Below are 20,016 nucleotides of genomic sequence, written 5' to 3' on the forward strand. Positions count from 1 at the left end.
TTATTAAAAAGTTGTTCAGAAGAGGGAAAGAAGAATGCTTAAGATTACTTTCAGAGTCTGGTTTATTTGCTTCAAAAATTAATCAAGGCCCGTACTCATCCCATAGGGTATGTTGATGCTATAGATTTTCACTTGTGTATTTCCCTCATAGAATAGTTTAAATTGTTCTCTGAATTGCATCTATATATCAGCTGTCCTTTTTTTTTGCTTCATTGGTGTTCAGTTAAAAGGAAAATTTAATTCAATGTCTACATGAGGGAACAATGTGTCCAGTCCAACTCTTATGTTCAAAAAATTTCCATGCTCAAATGAAAAATTTCTATACTGTGAGGTTTTCATAGTTTTTCTGGCAAAGCCAGGGCTGATCTGGCTAGTGTTGGTGGCAGCTGTGGCACGTTAACCTTGACAGGCTGCCAGGCACCCTCTCATTTGTTCTCCCACTATATCTACTCAACAAGACAAGGGGAGAAATTAAGGTAAAAAAACCTCATAATTTGTGATAAATGTGATTTAATAAAAAAACCCCTGTGTATGAAGACCAGATATGGAAAGGAATTTATCCACCAATTCCTATTGGCAAGCAGATGTGCAGACACTTCCTAGAGAGTAGAGCCTCAGTATTTGTCGTGACTACTTTGGAAGACAAATGTCATAACATGATGTCATGTGGTCTGCAGTGTCCCCTTGATCAATTTGGATCAGTGTCCCCTCCCAGTCTCACACTCACTTCCAGCCAGCTGGCATTTGGGTGTGGAGAGGCAGTCTTGATGCTGAGCAAGCAGCAAAACATTATGTCTTATCAATACTGCTCTAGCAAATGCACAAATTTAAAGCATGGTACAACGTGGGCCACTGTGATGACAGTAACTCCACAACAGCCAGACTCAGTGCAGGAGTTTGTCTCTGAATTGGCAGCTGGGCTAAATTACCTCCAGAGGTCAATATTTCCATAATTCTAGAATTCCTTTCCTACATCCTAAACTCTTTGCTGTATGCAATCAAACTGGTTGTAGTGATTGACTTTTACCCTTTTATTACTGCATGAAGGTCATAAAATTGCTAAATATTCTCCTCATGACACAAAAAAAATCTCTTATTCATTGTTTCATTTACAGACTTGTGCAACTATAAAGAGTATAAGTTGAAATAATGAACATAAAATACATCATAATAATTGTGAGCCACCTTCAAATATCAAAATCCATTTCACAGTATCCAGGTCAGCAGACAATTTTAACCAAAAGATAATCATACATTGACTGCTATCTTGCTTTGTAACCTGACAATACTTTGGCCTAAATTTCTGTCTCTATTTCTTCAACATGCCTTGGGGGACACTATCTCAGTTTTATCTTTGCAGAGGAAATGAGAAAACTGTCTTTATTTGTCTTATGGCTCATGGAATTAAAAAAAAAGAAAAGAAAAAGAAAAAAAAAAACCTGCTCATCCCCTGACTTGCAGAAAAATCTTTCCTTTTAATTTAAGACAAATAAGCTTTTAGGCATTGCACACCATAATGCTCATGAAGGAAAAAATAAATCTGAAAGACTTCTGAAGCTTTTTAAGTCATTACTGCCACATTGTCATCACCTTTTCATTTTCTATTCAAGTCACTCCTCAGTTGGTGAAAAGCTAGAAATTGCATGACCCATTTCCTATACAGTTGGAAAACCCAGTTAGTGTTTTCTTTCTTCAGATTCATTTCTCTGAAGCTGTCTGAATTCTTCTAGACAATGAATGTCACTACAGTTAGATTTTCATCCAGGAAACCTAGGAGATAAAAGGTCATTTGTGACAGAAATCCAAACACATGCTTACTGACGGCAAAATAACATTTAAAAGTATTCTGTAGAACCATCACATTCAGTTTTGAAAAATAAAGGGTTTCCATCATTTCCTGAAAAGTGCTTTCCAAAATTAGATGAGGTGTTTTTTGCAACTCAAAAATTTTCACCTTTTTTCCATCTTCTCAAATAATTCCTAGGACACTGGCCCAGCAGAAGCTTTCCATTGATATGTCCCTGCAGGAGAACAGACTCCTCAACTCCTTTCAAGAGCGTAAGAGCCTCCTGAGCTATCCTGTTCCTGTATGTATTCATGATGTAGGAAGTCGAGGATGAGGACAGCTGTTTCCAACTTGTTTTCATCTGATCAGTGAGGCAGAGATGTCCTGCTTGCTTGTCTCAATTCTAAACTTCATTGAGAGAAAAATGTAGGGTTTTATGTCCTCTTCTACAGCACTGGAGAGTGAGTGTTGATGTGTGGATGATACAAAAAAGAAATAGATTTTTATTACTTTTCCCGACAAAGAAGGGAAAGTCAAGGACTCTCTGAGAGGGCCTTGATAGCAGAAATTGAATTCCACATTATCAAGTTAATTTTCTTTAGTTCCTTAAATAAACTCTTTTTTTTTTAAACCAAATAACTAATAAAAATTTTGATGAAATTTAACTGTTACAAAGCTCACAAAAGTGTTACTTTAAGGAAGTTTGGGTAAAGAACAGTGTGTTAACAACCGGAGAAAAGCAACTTATTTGATATTAAACATCAATTTCATATTTAATGTGTGAATTTACAAGTAATGGTTTGCTAGACTTAGTTACTCATGCATGTACTTTTTTATCTTTTAGAGATTTTTTGCTTTTCAGTTTAGATTTTCTTTTGCATGTGTGTGGTTGATTTCTTTTTTAAAGTAGACATTATTACAAAACTATTTTCCTAATCAGGAAAAAAATCTTGACTTCAGACTACAAAAGATACTAAATAGAAAGGAAACACTATTTAGTGAACTACAAAAACTTCTACCAGAAAAAAAAAAAAAAGGTTTGAATTCAGTTCTGGGTAACAAAATTTGTCTGCAACTGAAGTATCTACAAGTATTCTTATCCCCTCTTTGAAGAGCTAGTCATGACAGTTAGTTATAAGTCTTGCTTATGATTTGAATATTTGAATGTTTCTCTTCCATGTAGTTGACATAACCTTTTTTTGTGGAAAAGCTGATAAAATGGCTTTTCACAAGTAGCTTTTTCGTGATATCGCCTGTACACTTTATGCCATTGCTTTTCCTTATTAGCATCATAGATGAGCAAGTGCATGGTCCCTGAATATCTGGTTCATTTCAGAAGTAACATTATGAAGAGCACTGGCAGGTGTTTTCACCTGATTTCTACAGTCAGATTTCAGGAATTTTTTCAGGCTTTGCTTTCTTTTGTTTTGCTTTTTGGGGTTTTTTTTTGATATCTGAGAATAAAATGCTCTCAGTGTGACATGATACTTGGTGACTAGGATTAACACTACAAGTCAAGATGGTCTCTACAGTAAGTTTAATCATATAATATACCCAACAGGAACTCGTGGGGCTTGGCTGCTGGCTGGGGCTAAACCATGACAGACTCAAGGAGCTGAGTGAAATGTTAGGTTTTGGGAATAATACAATAAGTCCACATTAAAAATATACCTTAAGTGTAGAATTTGAACTCAGTAAAACAGGTGGAGAATGATTTCAGTTTTCATTTAGTATTAAAATTTATATTAAAAAAATTATAGTTTTGTATTTATATACCCCTACTTATTTATGCATTTGCATTTATACCTTTATTTCGGAAACCGACACACACTTTTCCATATTTCTACTGTTCTGATTTATTTTTAGTCTCGTTGTTCTGGTTAATTTGGTCAGTGATTCTATTCTAAAGTTGTAAAATTGTTTTCAAATTCATTCTCCTTGCTTTTGCAGATATTCTTCTTAATTACTGAGTATTTCCAGGTTTGTGTACATCCTTCTCCAGATAGGTCTGAATGTTTCATTCCCTCTCTCACTGCTTAAATACATTGTCTTAGCCAATATTTTTTTTCTTTGTCATCTCCACTCCCCCCATCTCCTTTCTTTACTGTCAATTTTAATCTGTATTTTGAGTCCAGGAAAGATTTCCCCAGAGCAGCAGCAAAAATGGTATTATGAATATTCATAGATTGCTATGATCTTGGAGTTTTAAAATAGAACTCACTATTGTCATAGCAATTCTTATTCTTCCTGTTATAAAATATTCAGTCTTGCCTATCTTCAACATCTAAGGCACTGGACCTTTCTTTTTTTTTTTTGTGCAACACTTTTTCAAGTCTAACTTATTAATTACTACACATCATACCAAGACATTGTAATTTAGCACTTTAATAGACTTTTTCCTCTTTGAGCTAGACAATATTCTAGGGGAAAAAATATGGAAGGTATTTGGTCTGCTTGTGGGTGAAAATTGGAATGGTCATTCACTGCATAATCCACATGGGGTTTTTTTGCCCAATAGTTTCTATCACTTTTATTAATCAGAGCCAACTTTTCTCAAAACCCTTCTGTCTTTTGAAACTTTCATTTCTGAAATGCAGTCTGGGGAAAATGCTCCATTTTGTTCCATAAGTTCAATTTCTAAAAAGAGAAAGCAACTTCTGTATTTGAAATAGTGCATTAAGCTACAGAGGTCACATGTTTCTCCTTAAACAACCCTGAAAGCCAATTCCTCTTTTTCCTTCCTTCTTCCTCACTCATCAACTGTTATGATTTATGCAGTATTAGTACTGGAACACTTTTTCTTGATACAAATTAATGTCTCTCAACCAAAGAGATAACAGGAAGACAACCCGTAAACGAATAAACGTATATCAGGTGAGCAAATAACACTGAAATATTGTGCTTAATGTAACACAAAGCAATATGGCACAACTGCTGTCTAGCTTTTAAAAGCATAACTTTTACAGTTTGACCTTCCTACAAGTTTTGGAAACTTTTTTTTAGAGTCTTCTCACAACGCTCTTTAAAGGACTCTTTTCCCCATTGCTAAATATGAATTCAGTTACCTTTTCATGCACCATGTATTTGAGATTTCTTTCTCTTCTTTAAATCTAAAACTCTAGTAACATACACCTACCATGATGGACAACAAAATTCAGTTGAAGGGGAAACTCTGTGTTACAACACTTTGTTAGTTGCAGCATTTACTTAGATTGTTTTCTCTAGAAAGTTTGGATTTATATAACAGTGACTTTTTGCCAAAAATACTTTTACCTGCATCTGTGACCAGTTTTGCTTCTGGGACTTTGATTTGTCTATAAGTCATGCAGAGTGTAGTAACTTGCAGTTCAGATATGGCATGTAAAGACATTTCAAGCACCTAATTTAGCAGATAGAAATATCTTTTCAATTTAAGTTACACTAGGGGGAGAAGGACTGTCCTAGAAAACAAAGTAATGAGCCCAAGGTAGAAAGGGTTATTGAAGTCATTGGGATGAATAGTGTCTGCAAGAGAAAAGGAAGCACAAACACAGAGATCTGTGATGCTAATAAATAAGCAATGTGTAAAGTGTTATTTTATAACAGAAAATAATGCAGATATACAAAGATTAAACATTTTCTGCTGCATTGTGGTCACACTAATCAACATGGGCATACAGAATTTTTCTAGGAAAGCCAGAGACAAATGTCAAAGAAAGTTATAATATTTCTGAACTGATAAATAGTAATTTGAACTGAAAATAATTTATAGCTACAGTTAGCAGTTCTACTTGTTAATTTTTTCAATCCCCGATTGCTACTTGGACACTGGCCCATCGACCGTAACTCTTTAGATGTAGCCATGCAGACAAGGTGTTATCCAACTAACAGTCTGCTTTTCAAACCAATATCTCTCCAATTTAGGGGCAAGACTGTTGTGGGGGACCATATCGAAAGCTGATCAGAAATACAGAAATACAACACATGTGGCTATCTCTATCTCTTTGGCTTCAATATGTTTCAGCATCTCTTCCAGGATGGCCTGTTCCATGATCTTATAGAGGAGAGGCTGTTTGGTCAGTAGCTCCCAGTGTTCATCCTATTTTCCTTTCTAAAAAGGGACACCTTTTTCTTACCACTAGAGACTACCATGACTTCTGAGGTATGATGAAGAGCGGTCTGGCAACTGAACCAGTCAATTCCCCCAGGACTGTGGGATAGACATTATCTCAGGTTCCATGGACATACACATATATACTCAGGTTTCTTTTGTGGTGTCTAACTTGATCTTCACTTATGATGGAAAGGACTTCACTCCTTATTCCCTGACATAAGCTTTAGGATGCCATAAGATATGTGAGAAGAGTGATTACCACTGAAAACTGAGGCAAAAGTGCTGAGCATATCAACACTTATGATATTTGTTGTCACTGATTCTTCTGGTGATATAAGGTACTTAGGAAATACATTTCACTCTAAAAAGAATACAATTTCAGATGCTATGGAAAGTTCCAAACATTGAATTTTCTTATTAATTGAATTTATCTGATTTGGAAGGCTTTTTCCAGCATTTTTATATAGTTGGGAGGAAAGGGTTAAAACTTGGAGATTTGGTGGGGAGGAGGGAATAGTTTCTCTCAAAGTGTCCTTGCAGCTGGGAATGATAAAAATGTCAGTGGGAGAAAACTCCATTTATTATGCCTAGTGTTGCTCTTCCTCTGCCTGTTCTAAGTAGAATTCCTGTGAAGAGATAACTCACTCTCAGACACATGTGGAAGCCTTTTCTTACAGTGAGGCAGGTGAGCCCCTGCCCTTTGCTGTCAGCTAGGATGAACTGAGCCAAATGGAGCCTGTGTCTTGTTAGTGAGGCAATGAAATAAATCTACTCTGTGCATTTTGGCTGCGGTTTGATGGTTGCCCTTGGTTGCCTATAAGTGTCAACTCACAACACAGATGTACATAAAAAATGCTTTATTTTATTCTACAGACATTTTATTTGATAGCCATTTACTATTTTGCTCAAAAAAGCACACTTATTTAAGGTGGTAGATTACCTTTTTTTTTTTTTACTTTACTTTGTCTTACAGGAATGTACCATAGAATTTGTAGAATCATGGAATCATGAAATGACAGAATGGTTTGGGTTGGAAGAGACCTTCAAGATAATCCAGTTCCAAACCTCCCATGCCATGAGCAGGGGCACTATTCACTAGACTCTCTCAACCTGTCTTCTTTGGAGAGGAGCTCCAGCCCTCTGACCATCTTCATGACCCTCCTCTGGACACACTCCAATAGGTTCAGAACTTTCTTGTAGTGGGGTGCCAAGAGCTGGATGCAGCATTCCAGCTGGGATCTCACAAGAGCTGAGTAGAAGGAGAGAATCACCTCTCTCAATCTGCTGCTCACACAGCTTTTGTTGCAGCCAAGATACAGCTGGCTTTCTGAGCTGTGAGCACACATTGCTAGGTCATGTTGAGTTTCTTGTCAACCAACACCCCCAGATCTTTCTCCTCAGGGGTACTTTCAATCAGTTCTCCACCCAGCCTGTATTTGTGCTTGGGATTGCCCTATCCCTGGTGCATAACCTTGCATTTGGCCTTGTTGAACATCATGAGGTTCACACAGACCCACATCTCCAGCCTGTCAAGGTCCTCTTGGATTTTTCTCCTTCCCTCCAGCCTGTTAACTGCACCACACAGCTTGGCAACTTGTTGGGAGTGCACTTGATCCCACTGTCCATGTCTCTGACAAAGACGCTGAACAGCACTGGCCCCAGCACCAATCAACCCCTGAGGAACTCTGCTCATCAGTCACTGATCTCCCTTTGGACATCAAATCATTGACCATAAAATTTTGAGTGTGGCCATCCAGTCAATTCATTATCCACCAAGTGGTCCATCTTTCAAATCTTTAGTTTAGATAAGAGGATGTCTTGCACAATGTCAGATGCTTTGCTGACGTCTAGGTAGGTAGTATCAGTTGCTCTGCCCTTATCCACCAATACCAAGGCCACCAAATTTATCAAGCATGATTTGCCCTTAATGAAGCCATGTTGGCTATCACCAGCCACCTCCTTATTTTCCATATGCTGCAGCATAGATTCCAGGAGGATCTGCTTCATGATCTTTACAGGCAAAGAGATGAGACTGACTGGCCTGTTTCAGCCCTCAAACCTCTGCAACCCCACATACCTGACTGCTGCAGGAATCTTTGTGATACTGAAGATGCCACCCAACCCAGTAGGAGGGAGTGACAGTTCCTCTCTCAGCTATCCTTACAGGGAATATAAAAAGAAACCTTATGAGTGCTTCTAATTTGCTTGTAAATATTCAACTTAAACATCCTCACCAGCAACCAGAAACCTGGATGTTTTCACACAGAAAGGTGTTAGAAAACCCATATTTATAAAACTGAATAATGAGAGTAGTAACTGCTTGTGATGGGGTAAATCATAAGAGACTGAGATGTTTTTTTTCCAAAGCTTTGGCAGCCACTTCTGCTGATCACAATCCAGGCAAAATCACAGTGGGTGCAATTGTTCTGTTGTCCTACATCCATTTCTACCTATTTGCATAAAGGGTTTTCATGTAAACAGATGTTCAGAAACATAAAACTAGATTAACTTGAGTGCCATGGTCTTAACTGGTATAGATTGTCTTTGGTAATAATAATAATGGTAAATCAACCCAAAAAGATGCCACAAGGTTATGTGTCTAAACAGCATTTAGGTGTTTTACATTCAAAGTTTTACTTTGAGAGTAAAACTTAAGTTTACACAGAAAATTCTCTAGAAGCTGCAATCACAGCTAGAAGCTTTCTCAAGCAGAAGTACAAAAGGCTGTGGTTCAGCTCCTAGGTTTCAATTTTTTGCTGTTTGGGCTTTGGGATTTTTTTTTTTATCATTTGTAGAGAGAATCATTCAATATTGTAATTTTCAATGCACAGGTTGTGTACATCTTGACATACATTAGGCATAAAGAAAAGCTCTGAAATGTACTGAAGAGCAGTATCCTTGAATTTCTATCAGAAAGAGCAAGTATCAATACCTGAGATTACAGGCTTTGTTTTGCTAAAATGGAATTTTAATTAGGTAGGGATAAAAGCATGTAATTTCCTATGAGAAAGTCTTATCCATAAACACCTTTTTTTAGCTGTAATGTTCACTTCCATACTAGCTGTTTAGGAGCTCTTCTTATGACTCTGAAACATCAACTTTGCATTTACAGAACATCAAAACCCTTGCTTGCTTCAGGTGGATTTTTCTGTTATCACTGCTCCCAGAGAGGCCTGTTAAGCTGGATAAATATGCTATCTTTTTTCCAGAACATAATAGAGCTGTTAAAGGCGATGCATAAAAATTACTATCTACAAATCATCCATTTTTTGCAAAGCACATGAAGAAGAAAAGACATCAACAGCATTTGCAAGTAATTAAAGCGGTTTGTGATTTTTATTTTTTTCCACTAAAATGCACTGTGTTTTCTGGCTGGTAACTATACGTCTGCAATGGCAATGTACTGCTTACACATCTGTAATGCTGTTTGCTATAATTCTCTTCTTCCTTATTCTCCTGCATCCAGTTAGTCAGGATTGTCAGAAAATGTTTAACAGATATTCTAATAAAGTCCATCGTTTTTTATGAAAATGTTGAATTTATTTATTCTGTATACATACATTTCTTTCAGTCTTCTCTTTCTTCCAATATCTAGTTGAATAGATGGTATTCACTGAAAAAAATTCACCTTGGAATGAGTCTAAATATTTTATAAGCTTGATTTAATTGCTGTCATTTCCAATAGCTTCTCTACTCAGGGGACATCCTTTTTATAGGAACCCTACTGGATTTTTTACTGTCAATAAAAATTTTTTTAGACATCATTAAGTTATATTTTAAGGGTGAATGAACCTCTAGAGTTTTCCTCCTGATGGCTGTTAATTTTAAATCTCCAATATTTATTTCTCTTTCAAATCTTAGTTTCATTTCAGGCTTAATAAAACAAACAATGGTAAAGGAATATGTAGACATTTAATAGCTTTTATTAGTGTGTCAATCACCATTGTGCAGATAATCTACTATAAACAATTTTATTTTTCCAGGCATTTTTCAAACGTGAAACTAAGAAAAAATAACATTTGAAAAGATTCCAGAGCCTAATATTAGAAATCATGCCATAGTATCATGAAGTTATTCTTTCTATTTGGTTTTTGGTTTAATTATATCGTAAACTCTTTACCAATATGAAGTTTAAAAATGCATTCACTTATTGTATATCACATCTGTGACACACAATCTTGTAAGATTTTTCAGTCAGAAAATGGCAAATGCTATTAAAAGTTACAATTAAGTCTAAGTTTCTACACCCCCCTACAGAAATTATTAAATGAAATATTGCTTCTAATCTTCCCTTGCTTTCCCTGTGTATGTGTATCTATTCTTGTGTTCAGATAATACATTGAGTCATAAGTGTAGTCATAAACTTGCCCAGCCACTTGAAATGACAGCATGCTTGTTCACAACCTCAAAAATATGGAGAACATACATGGTTGGCCAAAAAGAAGTACATGAACTAACACTTTAGGAAGAACACTACACTTACTGTGGCTTAGAAAAAGGAAGGACAACCACAGGAAAAAGGAAAAGTAAAGGGAAGGAGCATATTTAAAGATCCCAGTTGTTTTTCCTCTGAAATAGTTCTCTTTCAATATTGTAGGGATAGCTCTAAGCAACATCATGTGTGCTATGAAAAAGCACAGCACTGTAACAAACACCAGTGGATGTGTTCATCAGGAAAATCAAAAGGGTGCCTGATGGGTAATATAAGAATCAAATCATCTGAACAACTGAAGTTCCCTGAAGTTATATTCCCTTTCTGTGTATGGCCCTTTTCTGTAAAACCAGATCAAATCTCTTTTTTGGTTAACATGGGTCTGGAAAACACTGGGCCAAAACTTATTAATAGGACAGCTGGTGGCTCTTTTTGCTGCAGCAAGTTGTGTAGCCCAACAAGGTTGTGTTTATAAAGACAAACATTCCCACTGAGGATGTGATGTCTATGCTATGTGCCTTGTAGAAGAGTTTAGTTTGGATTGGCTTTAACTGTGCTTGGCTGAGAGGAACTGGCCACCCTTTAGCAGTTGAAGTGCATTAAGTACTCTCCAAAAGTGAAGGTTCTGATTTTGTCAGAAAGAATTAGGTTTGTAGTCTAAAACATCTGTAGTTTTCATGTAATAGAATTTGTGGACTCATCTCTCAAGGTACATCTTAGCATCTAGCAGAAGTTGTGAATTTCAAAAGCAGTTCAAATGTGCATACATAATTTCTCCATTTCCCCCCCCCCCTCCTTTGTGTTCTGAGAAAATATTTAAAACATTTTTGAATAATATAACAATTCTCACAGGCATATATGGGTTGCCGTGTAAAAATACGAACCAACATTTTTTCAAACACATAGATAAATTCTCTGTGCCAAACATTCAACAAATAATTCTTGTGTTCATTAAAAAACATATCTTTTTCTTATAAGTTTTGCTTCAAGTCACACCTGGAATTCCAAAAAGTAATAAGTAGTAGAAAGACATTTTATGTTATGGTGACAAGTGTAGAAAAATGGGTACTAAAATAAAAGTAAAACCAAAGAAAACAAACAAACATATTAGCAAAAAACAACAACAACAAAAAAACCTAACCCAAAAAATTCCCAAACCAAAAAAAAAAAGGATTTACTTTCAATGCAATAATTGTGAGGGTTTCAAAAGCAATTAAAAACCCCTTTCATGACTTGTACCTACAGTGAGATCCAGTGAGATCCTGCTCTTCCTTCCTCTCCCTTCCACTCCTGCTCTTTCTCTTCCTTTTTCCTCCCTTTTTCTGCTGTATGCCTATAGTGTACCAGTTCATCAGTACAGATTATGAGAACCTTTGTGAGACCTTTTCAAAACCCAGTGTTTATTTTTTAATAGTTTTAGGCAGAAAGATATAGAAGGAATATTAAAAAAAAATTCATATAATTAACAACTGGAGAAACTTTTCTCACTATATAAATTATACTAAAATTATTACTCTTCCAATATGGATACCTATTGAAAATATTAACATTTGAAGGAAGGAAGAATGTGACACAGACTGTAGCTTGTAACACAACATGTGCTATATAAATCATACACCACTTCAGGTAATTACTTCCACATTATTAAATGCAAACTGTAGTTTATTTCAAGCTTTACCCTGACATATGATATTCCAAACAATATTGAGGTTAACACTGTATTAAAAATGTGTAAGTGTAATATGTTTCAAATAAACAATTAATTGAAAAATTGGAGCTTGCTAATTCTTTCTAATAGAGAGAGAAATTGATGATGGGGTTCAGGGTATAACAAAAATTGTTAGTCTCCATTGTCAAGCTAATAATTCTCTCCCTGTTGTTTTAGGGTTTACTCCTTTTATTTTTCCACAATGATGGTTGCAATTCAAACCATCCTTATACCTTATGCATTCTTATATGCATGATACCAAAGTCCTTTCAAGTTAAACGGCCCCCAAATTGGTAATAATTAACATTGACTCCATGATTCAGAGAAGGCTGATCAATCTCTCTTTATTATATATATCATTATTAAGAAACCCATTGTTTTTACAGACAGTTTACAATACCAGTAGAATTGATTGGTCCTTTACTAAAAATACCATCACCACTGGCTAATGAAGAAACCACCCTTTGGTAAACAAATCTCCATAACACATTCCACACTTTTACAACAACAGGAGCAACAGGTTAAGATAAGAATTGTTTCTCATTCTTTTCTCTGATCTGCTCACAGACTTCCTCCAGGACAATGCCTGGGAAACTTGTGTTTTCTCTTTGTGGCCAGAGAGCTGCTGCCACAAAGTATCAGTGCCCATCACAGACTTACAGATGGTTCATATAGTGAAATTCATGGACATCTGGAAGCATGAGCCACAGGAAGTAATGGATTTGAGGAGACATTAGAAGGACAGACTTTGTACACATGCCTTGAACGCTTATGGCAATACTTCTTTAAATTGTTAAAGGATAGCTATTTGTTGTTAGGTAAATATGACATAATCTTATTTTGATATTAAATTCTGTCATAGGTTAAAAAACAAATTGGGTTGGAGACATAAGTTTTTACTGACCTGACTAAATCATTCAAATATAATGCCAATGCAATTTTATATTATGTCTCCAAAACAGAAGATATTAATCCTACCCATCTAGCTAGCCACTCCTGACAATACTTCATCACAACTCTGATTGTTATTGGGCCCAAAATAACAATTTTTATTATTCCAGGTAGAAGGAAAAGAAATATTTCACTTTAGAGAAATTTTGTGAAAATACTGTTTCAGGGCTGAAATGTGATGATAGTCCTGTATTGGGTTTGCATTGCCGAGTTTTGGTAGTGGAGGGCTACAGGGGTAGTCTCTGTGAGAAGCTGCCAGAAGCTTCCGTGATGTCTAGCAGAGCCAATCTCTGGGGGCTCCAAAGACAGATGTGACTCTGGTCAAGGCTGGGCCAATTAGAAATTGTGGCAGTTCCTCTGTGATAACGTTTAAGAAGAAGGAAATAAAAAAGAAGCTGCTGTGCAGATATAATTGCAGCCGGAGAAGAGCAGGTGAGAATACGTGAGAAGAACAACTCTGCAGACACCAAGGTCAGTGGAGAAGGACTGGAAGTTCTTCAGGTGCTGGAGCTGAGATTTCCTTGCAGCCAATAGTCCAGATGATGATGAAGCAGCTGTGCCCCTGCAGCCCCTGGAGGGTCACAGGGATGGAGAGATCCACCTGCAGCCCCTGGAGGAAACACACACCAGAGTAGGTAGATTCCTGAGAGGAGGCTGTGAACTCCTGGGAGCACCATGGAGAGAGAAGCCTACACTGGAGCAGGCTGTTCTTAAAGAGTAGCACCCCTTGGGAGAGCAGCCCACCCTGCAGCAGTTTGGGCAGGACTGTGGCCTGTGGGATGGACTCTTGCTGTAGTAGTTCTCGGAGATCTGCTGCTTGAGAGATGGATTCATGTTGTAGAAGTTCAAGGAGAACTGTGTCTCCATGAACTCCATCTCTCACAGATGTCTCCTGTGAGAGGGACCTTATGGTGCAGCAGGGGAAGGACTTCTCTCCCAGAGCAGTGGGAGAAAGAGTGATGAACTAACCATAACCCTCATTCCCTGTCTCTTTGCACCTCTGGGGGAAAAGGCAGAGTTGGTAAGGAGAGAGAGGTGATAGGGAGGGGCTTTTAAAGTCTTATTTTTCTTCTCATTATCTTACTCTGACCTTGTTAGTAAAAAATTATTATTTCTAATTCAAGCCTGTTTTGCCCATGATAATATTTGGTCAAGGATCTCTCTCTGTTCTTACCTCAACTCATGAACAAACTCAAATCCTTGTCTCTTTGTTCCTGTTTTCTGAAAACCAGTGCATACACAGATACTACAACACCAATCAAATGGTAACCTTAGTTGCTGTGAAGGTCTGTGGAATTAGTTGTATAGTGAAGCTCATCTTGTCATGTGTCTTAGTTTTGTGCATTAATTCCGGTTATTCTATTTTCTCCATCACAAAAGTAATTTGATGTTGCTTTTTTGGTTTTGTTTATTTGGTTTTTAGTCTATATTTGTCATTAATGTGGCCAGTGTTTTACTTCACAGCTTTATTATGGTTTTATCCAATCCCCAGCCTCAGAATAACCACAGAAGTATTTAGAATAAAGAAAAAGATATTTTATAAATTTAAGGGAGAACCCATATCAGCAGAAGCATGGCAAAAGGACAGAAAACCCAGATTGAAGTGCTTTGACATTAGGTTTATTCTTCTCATACTTCTCTATTGATTAAGACCACTTTTGAATAGGTGTGAAATTCCCAAGAAGCTTGTAGTTTCATTAGTAATACAGTCAATGGTATGATAAAAAAGACAATTATATTTATTTAAAAAATCCATACAGATAATAATTACCTTTGAAACACATTATACCATTCAGAGTCAGTGTTCAATGGGATTCATATTCATGAGGGTATGAGGAGACAGGTTAAACAGATCCTGGATTAGATCAATTTATACAATTGGAATAAAAACCCTAGGTAACTTCCTAGGTTCACATGCTTATAGTCTGCTTTGAAATAGAAGCATTGACTTTTGAATGGACACAAACATTTAAGATAGCTGCTCCAAGTGTAATATGCTGCTTTTCTACAGAATATTTGTGCAGAAGGGATGATAGGCAGTTATAAGGCAGGAGATGACAGTCACATAGATTAAAGACATGTTAAATTTATATACCAGAGAGAAACAGGCATAAATGGCTCTGCTTGCAGTGCTGCTGGGTTGGGACAAGTAAGACAAAGAGAAGTTCCTATATCCTGAGTCCATGACTGACAGTGCTCAATAGATTTGTGCAGTTGGAGAGGAGCTTTTTAGCTGTCCCTTAAGAATCTGGATTGTGAGATCCTGGTAAGTAGTTGTCTTGTGAAAAAATTGCCCACTTAGGGCTAATTATCCAGTTTATGCTTTATCATGGGTCTATTTGAGGTCACTTCAGTGTATTGTAGTTGGTCAGCTTCACATATATAGGTGTCCCTGAAGGGAATCCATTTTAGGCTGGGGGTCTGCCATTTGAAAAACAGTAGAGGAAACCTTAAAATATCTTTCAAAGCATGAATGTAATTTCTTTATTAATTTTAGCCTTTGATTTAGGTTAAGGTGATACATGATTACTAGCAGCTTACTATCACTGACATTTTGCTTTTGTATTAGGTTTCCATATATTTCTTTCAGAGGTCATTCAAAGATACAATCTGGAAAATAGTTTGGTGGCGCAGTTTTTTAAACTCAGATGAGCTGGGTATATCAAGCAAATCTTTAATGGTCTGACTGTATATCACAGACTTTTTTATGTGTTTTTCAGGTGTTTACTGACTTTCCTGATCTGTGAGATATGTAGCAGTTTGTAGTAGCAACTTGTAGTTTATCATTTCATGCTGCCTCTGGTGTCTGAATTAATAGCAAGGAAGCTGCAGCTGGGTTTGATGCAGGAGTGTGTCAGAGCAGAAAGATGGAGTGATGGTAGATATGGAATTTTTGGTAAAAATTGGTAAGTCAAGGTTAACACAGATGTTAGTCTTGTCATCTATGTTTGCTAGCTACACTAAAATATAGTTGTTTAGATTCAGTTCCTTTAAATAGCTAATGAAACTATGCATATATTATGAGCTACTTATTTGCACTATCTTGGCAGTAGTAGAGGAGCACTCTGTTGAAAGTGTCATTTATTTAAGGTAATTTTTTCCTGTGGATAAGAACATAGTAGATGTTGGATAGTTTCTCACTGTTCAAATTGGAATTCCAAACACTTGTTCTTGGGTGTTGCTGTGTTACTCATGGGATGGACCAAATGAGTAATCACACTAATTTTACTTCTACTCAAAGAAATGTGACATTTTACCACCCATGTAATAAAATTGTACTTCGACTTTTTAAAAATTTCCAGTTCTCTGTTTGATACAGTTGTGGCATGGGAACGTTTCAAGCTAACAAGAATTGTGAATCCAATGTGGAAATTGTTTGCTGTTCTTTCACTATCTAAGTAATTTCACCAAAACCAGAGTTGTGAATTGTCTTCCCAAAGTTAAACATGTCCTTTGGCAGTCAGATCTGAGACCAATACAAAGGCTTAAAACATCACTAGCATCAACTGAATAATTTCATTGAATAGAACAAAGTATTTGGGATTATATTAGTTTTTTTTTTCACTTAGAGCCAACACTGCTCTCATTAAAGTGGACACCAATGTCTCAGAGTCTAGAAATCTCTCACTTGCAGCCATAATAGTGACAACTACATCTAAGGCTGCTTCATTTCTCTCCTTATATTAATGAGTTCTATATTTACTGGTTCTGTAGCTTGTACTCTTCACACATTTAGAGAACAAGTGTAATGAAGTAGGGTAACCATGATATGACTATGAAAAATATTAGGAAAAAAATAAATTAACTACATTTATTTATTTATGTATATCTCAGAGAGAGCAAAAGAGAATAATGTATTTGTAGAATGCCAACAGAGTGTAAGTAACAAAGCAGTTGCAAGGGTATGTAATCACTATCCAGAGCAAGAAAGGATGTCAAAAACACTATTAGAACTAATAGTTTTGTAACTGGCCTCCAATAGAAAACGCTTTCACCTCCAGGTTGAAAGGGTCAAAGTAATTCTAGATCCCAGGCTGCAATAAACTGTCTATTTTACATCAACTAATATCTCCCCTGCATTAGGAACTGTTATCCCACTGAAGGATTTGTCCTTTGAATAAAACATTAAATCAAAGTCTTTTCTGCTCTGTAGGCATTATGGATAACATGACATGACTAATAGGAGAGTAATAATGATTTGAAATCTCTAAAGAGGACGGACTTGATGTTTATCAAATATACATAGTGGATAATGAAAGCAGTTTATAAAGACTTGAGCTTCAAAAAGTCTAATTCACAAAAAGGCAGTGGGACTTCTCAGGGACACATATCCTACCCTATTTGAAACACAGACCTAAACTATAGTGAAGATATGGGCTAAACCAGGGAATTTCTAAAGCAACTGAATGACTTTTTATATTTCTTGTGTTTTATTGACTTAAAAAAAAAATGATATTTTTATGACTATTTAAGTATTTCTATCTGGCAGAAGGAGGTAAAAAAAAAGTTGAAAGCAGATTTTAGAAACCCAAAAAGAGATTGAATCAGTCATTTTTCTTGCCAGTCTAGCACATAAACAGAAACTGAATGATTTTCCTGTGTTCCCCTGTCATATGGAATGCTCTGTGTATTCATATACGTTCCAAAGCTTTAGTTCATTAAGCATATTTTCTTTCTTCAAAATTAAATATCGAAATTGCAAATAAAATTACATGTATTGGTTATTATGATTCTGTGAAATGGAAATTTCAGTTGGGTTGGAAATTTCAGTAGGGTTGTATGTATAAGAAAGGACCCCACAAATAAAGTTGCTACTTACCAGTTTTTAATAGTGGAACTCATTTCAATCTTAAACCCTGATTCGTTTTCAGACATGACAGAGTTTGTGACACAGCTTGAAATCATCTACATCAGGGGATCAGGGCTACATCATTTAAGTGGATCAACTGGTTGTTCAAATAGACTTTCTTGAGTTAATCAATAAAAATACTGCCTTTCTGAATAAGCCAGACCAGGGGTTCTTGACCATCTAGTCCAGTCCCCCCCTTTCCAATTGACTTTTGAACATCTACAAGGTTGGAGGACCTACCACCTCTAGTGCTCCATTACCTTTACAGTCAAAAAGTTTCCTACTGGTCTGATAGAATCTCCTGTGCTTCAGTTTATGCCCATTGCCTCTGGTCCTGTCACTGGGCATCTGGGAAAAGAGCCAGTCTCCAAGCACGTTGAACCCTTCTTTCAAGTGTTTATGTACACTGATAAGATCCTCCACAAGCCTTGTTTTCTCTAGGCTAAACAGACCCAGTCCTTCCAGTCCTTCCTTATAGGAGGAAACTCCCTTCATCATGTTCTTGGCCCTTTCATTGTCCCAGTCTGTCCATGTCTCTGGCACTGAAGAGCCCAGAGCTGTACACAGCACTTCAGCTGTGGCCTGCCTAGTGCTGAGCAGAGGGGAAAGATCACTTCCTTTTGCTGGCTAAGCTTTGCTTAATGCTGCCCAGGGCATCACTGACCTTCTTTGCAGCAGGGGCTTGCTGTTGGCTCATGTTCAACTCAGTGCTGACCAGGAAACTCAGGCATTTTCTGCCAAACTTCTTCCCAGCTGGGTGGCAGGCAGCATATGCTGGTGCCTGGGGGCAGTGCCTTACATTTCTCCTTGTTGAACTTCAGATGGATCCTGTCAGCCCATTTCTCCAGCCTGTTGAGGTCCCTCTGAGGTATCAACCTCTCCCCCTGGTTGTGTGTCATCTGCAAAGTTGCTGAGGGTACAGTCTGCCCCATCACACAAATGACTGATGAAGGTACTAAAAAGGACTGGACCCAGTAGAGACTTCTGGAGCTACACCACCGGTTTCTGGCCTCTAAGTAGACTTTTTGAAGTCTTTAACCACCCTCTGGGCCTGGTCATTCAGACAGTTTTCAAGAACTATGTTCAAACTATGCACATATACATCAAGTAGAAAAGAAATATTTTCTAGAAATAATCCCCTCTTTCCTGAACTCTTTAAATTGGATGATAAAAAAAGACTTTGCAATTAGCAGGTCAGTAGAGAAAAAAAATACATGATTGCCTGACAACCTTTGTGTATTGAATAATTAGAAAATGAAATGAGAACAGAGATATTCTACTGGTGTAATATTCATATTTATCTAGTGCAGTAAAAAGAGATTGATAGGAAGACATCTCATAACTTTTCATTCCTGATAGATAAAACATCTATCAAAAGAAAAATAAAATGGAGAGAACAGTGAAAAATAAAATTATTTTAAAAATACAATTCACCAAATATACAATGTTCTTTTGCCAAGTTGGATTGCAATGTTCTTTTGCCAAGTTGGATTGCATCATCTGCAAACTCATCTCCACTGAATGTCTTTAGTCATGATTGGTTTCAATACAAATCATTACCAAGACAGATTTAAAAGCACTTATCCAAATACTACTGCTAGACAGCATATTCTAGACTTTTAAAGACAACAGCATGAATTCAAGACCGTGGCTTTTCTGGGATGAGCAGTGAGGAATAGATGTCAGGAACAGTAAATGCTACATGACTGTAGAAAGGATCTGCCACTGGTTGAAAACAATAAAAATGAACAGCGTAAGTCTCCCACAGAAATCTTGATATATCAGATGTAACTGTGAAACAGGAAAGCAAGTAAATGCCTAATGAAAATATAAAAACAATGGAGGAAAACAAACAAAGGATCAAAGCCCTGATATTTAGGTTATGTGGTTTAACCCTAGTTTGCAAGTAAGTGCCATGCAGGAGCTTGTTCACTCCTGGGATGGGATGGAGGAGATATTTGGAAGGGTAAAAATGATTCAACTTGTGGACTGAGATAAATACAGCTTCATAGGTAAAGAAAAAGCTGTATGCACAAATGAAGGAAAACAGGGAATTCATTCACCTCCTCCCATGGACAGACAGGTGAATGAATTCCCTAGGTGTTCAGCCATCCCTAGGAAAGCAAGGCTCCATCATGTATAATGGTGGCTTGGGAAGATAAGCAGCACCCCTCTGAACATCCTTCCCTTTCTCCTT

The sequence above is a fragment of the Serinus canaria genome, chromosome 1 (assembly GCF_022539315.1).
Source record: "Serinus canaria isolate serCan28SL12 chromosome 1, serCan2020, whole genome shotgun sequence".
NCBI lineage: Eukaryota > Metazoa > Chordata > Aves > Passeriformes > Fringillidae > Serinus > Serinus canaria.